The sequence below is a fragment of the Herpailurus yagouaroundi genome, unplaced genomic scaffold (assembly GCF_014898765.1).
Source record: "Herpailurus yagouaroundi ecotype Mexico unplaced genomic scaffold, PumYag 166, whole genome shotgun sequence".
In the NCBI taxonomy this organism is placed as follows: domain Eukaryota; kingdom Metazoa; phylum Chordata; class Mammalia; order Carnivora; family Felidae; genus Herpailurus; species Herpailurus yagouaroundi.
In genome coordinates this window covers 37797754-37801487 of record NW_024412407.1, presented here as the reverse complement: position 1 = coordinate 37801487, position 3734 = coordinate 37797754, and the positions used below count along the sequence as shown (strand labels likewise).

Below are 3734 nucleotides of genomic sequence, written 5' to 3'. Positions count from 1 at the left end.
GAAGTTTTTTAGCGTCTCCCTAAGAACACGTTTGTTTAATGGCTCCCTCTGCTGGAGAGAGTCTGCACTGCTTGTTTTTGTTATCTGATACAACGACTGGGGACAAGCTAGGAAAGTTCCTACACATAGCTGGAAATTTTCCAAGGAAATTGGCCTAAAGATGAAACCACTGCTAACAGCATTGTGAGAGACTAAAGAGATGGATGTTCTGGATTTTCAGCATTGCAAGATGTCGATGAAACCACTGCTAACAGCATTGTGAGAGACTAAAGAGACGGATGTTCTGTATTTTCAGCATTGCAAGACGTCTTCCGTTAAAGTGAGGGCACCGGTCGAGAAGGACTGAGATCTTGAAAACTGGAATGGGGACATACGGGAAGATTCCACTCAAGCTAGGGACATGGAACCCGCAATTCCATTGAGTCTTGCCAGTAAATGTAGCCCTTTCTTAGGAGGCTAACCTAATTCTAAAAATAGGAGATCATGCTCCCTCCATCAATTCCCAGACCTGAGCCATTTTACAGACCTGGAATCTCTGTAATTTAGAGTGGGGAGAAAGCCTTTGAGAAAGAACTCTACTAAACAAACAAAAAGAAATGATATAGTTCATCTTTTTCCCCCCACTCTTCCCCTAAGAGATCTATGACCATTTACCTGGGTGACTATACATTGAGGAAAGAGAAATAATCGAACTTTTGAGGAGTTGCTGGGCAGTGGCTCAGAATGGACACTGATTTCAGGAGACCCAAGCCATCAGTGTTTTATACTGATCAGAGTAATCGCATAAGTAGGTCAAATGATGAGTGAGATTATGGATTCTGTCTGCCGCACAGTGAGTCCAGCTGGTCCCTCAAGCCCGAGTTTTGTTCTCTTCATCCATCACAGACTTCTCCCTTTGACTAGGCATGTGGATGCTGGTAGCTTCTATTTCCTGAAGACTATAATCCAAGAACTCCTGGATGTATATGTCCAAATGGGATAGGCTTCCAAATTTGAAAGGAGAAAGAAAATAAGAAAGGTTCATTTCCAAAGGATCTGCGCCAAGATTACTAAATGAATTATTCTAGGACCACCAGAGAATCACTTGCTAGACTTCCGCGTAGAGTCGCATGAGCAGAAAGCACGCCCAGCCCGTGCCATTTAGTGAACTGATTGCAAACCAGAGTCCCTGCACAGTCATCAGCAGTGTCTGAATCCCAAGACCTTTCCAGACTACTCGCAGCACAAACTCTCAGCTACTTTTGTGCCTATTCCCCGTGCACAAGTCCATGGTGCTTATCATCCCTTACAATATTCTGTGTTTTCAAGTGGTTTAGTCCAAAAACAAGTCTAATAAACATTCTTATAGTCCTATGAACACCTCTGTGCTCATAAAATAAAACATTGTTGTTGGAATGTAGCGCCAACGTGCCATAACACAAATGCTTTACCCATCCGTTCACATACAGTGTCCAACTCAACATACAGACGTAGGATTCTTACGTTATGATATGACTTACAAGAAAGCTTCTAAGGATGTAACCGCCATAAAGAGGTGAACATAAACGTCACGAGAAAGTTTGTTTCTGAAGCATTTAAGCCTCCACGTACACTCATTTGACATTCATAGAATTCTCTGTCAATATCATCGCCCACGCAGAAAAATTCTTCAGTTTTCCCTTGGCACTCGATGACTTACCAATGAGGCCTCTGTTGTCTGAGCCTCTGGTCTTTTTGGCAGCCTATCTTTCCAGCCTCATATCAGCATTTTACTTTTGTGATCATTTACGGAAAACAACACCGTAAGTAGTTTTTTGAGCATTTATGGGCTAGACATTTTGAAAGACACTGGAAATATAAAACCAGTTATTATGTAGTTTATAGTCAAGCGAGGGTGGAGAACATTAATCAAATATTCACTCAAATACTGATATAGGTAAGACCCAAAATGTGATAAGTTCTGGGAAGGGGTATATAATGTTGGGATATTTGACCTCGTCATGGAGCTCAGAGAAGATCCTTAAGAATTCAGCTTTTTATGGAGAGTGGTTGAGAGTTCACTTGATAGAGAATAGAGAAAAGAGGCTTCCAGAGACAGGGAAAATGTCTGTCAGACAGTGTGGTGAAATTGTGGTTGAGTTCCTGAAATTAGTCTAATATGGTCGTGGTACTGGGAGTTTGGATAAGTTTTGTGTAGAAAGACACTAAGTAAGCGAGGATTAGAGCTGACTGGGATTTCTAGGCTGTGTTATGGAGTTTGGTGTTATTCTAAATTTGTTACTTTTTTGACATACGTTTTCAAGTTTATTTATTCTGAGAGGGAGACAGAGAGTGTCTGAGCAGGGGGAGGGCAGAGAGAAGGAGAGACAGAATCCCAAGCAGGCTCCCTAATGTCAGTACAGAGCCCAACACGGGGCTCTATCTCACAAAGTGTGAGATCGTGACCTGAGCTGAAATCAAGAGTCCGGCACTTAACCGACTGAGCTACCCAGGCATCCCTGGTGTTAGTCTAAGAACGATGTTGAAGTGTTTTTCAAAAGAAGGGTTGTATTGTCAGTATGTGTATTTTTAAAATATCACTTAGGTTACGTGGTAGAGAATAACTGAAATGGATTAGGAGTAGAACAAGGAAGGCCTTGTTAGGTCAGTCACTTAATATTTTGGTACTTTTGTATTAAGGTTGTGAAAGCAATGAAGGGAAGAGGTGAGATTTGAGAGATATTTAGTAAAAACACTAACAATACTTGGTTTTGTGGGAGGGAGAGCGGATAGCAATACAGAAAGGTAGGCCAGATAGAGGGTGATGACGACACGGCTGGACTCTAAGTTGTGACATTTCTTGTCTTGTGTGGTGTGCCATTGACTGAGACACTGAGTGCTGGAGGATGGTCCCTTTCATGAGGAAAGTGATTGAACTACTTTTTTTTAAAGAATTTTTTTTAATGTTTATTTTTGAGACAGAGACAGAGCATGAATGGGGGAGGGTCAGGGAGAGAGGGAGACACAGAATCCGAAACAGGTTCCAGGCTCCAAGCCGTCAGCACAGAGCCCGACGAGGGGCTCGAACTCACGGACCGTGAGATCGTGACCTGAGCCGATGTCAGACGCTTAACCGACTGAGCCACCCAGGCACCCCATGATTGAACTATTTTTATATATTAAGTTTGAGATGCCTTTGAGATTTCAGATTTCATATGTTAAATGTCCTTTATTAACTTTCTTTGATATAGTAGAGACAGTGTATGCACACTTGCTCGTAAGCAGGGGAGGGGCAGGAGAAGGAGAGAGAGAATCTTAAGCAGACCCCACACCTAGTGCAGAGCCTGATTTGGGGCTCAATCTCATGAGCATGAGGTAATGGCCTGAACTTAAATCAAGAGTCAGATGGTCAACCAACTGACAGCCAGGTGCCCCAACTTGATATGTTATATAAGCACTACCGTATATGGATCTGGTGATCCGGGAAAAGTCTGGGCTAGAGATGTAAATTTGATTTTGATATGAATTTCTTCGTAAAAATGTAATTAGGTAAGGATATTATAGAGGGAAACTGTGGAGAAGATAAAGACCGAAGTTTCGAAACCACATGCAAAATGAGAATGGGGATTGAATAACTGATAATTCAGACGAAAAAATACATTCATTCTATCTTCTCGGTTTCTACATTTCATTTTCTCTATTAGCCTTCCTAAATCTCTGAGAAATAGTACTATACCCACCCGAATGAACACACACACACACACACACACACACAC

General features: G+C 42.0%; 1 long non-coding RNA gene across 1 annotated transcript; it reads right to left on the bottom strand.

Annotated features, from left to right (window-relative positions):
* Positions 1–425: 425 nt before the first annotated feature.
* On the bottom strand, positions 426–2348 carry LOC121038971 (uncharacterized). Its single transcript, XR_005794588.1, has 2 exons — positions 1679–2348; positions 426–983 (listed from the first exon to the last, which is right to left on the bottom strand). It is a non-coding gene; the product is annotated as an uncharacterized LOC121038971 (long non-coding RNA).
* Positions 2349–3734: the final 1386 nt, after the last annotated feature.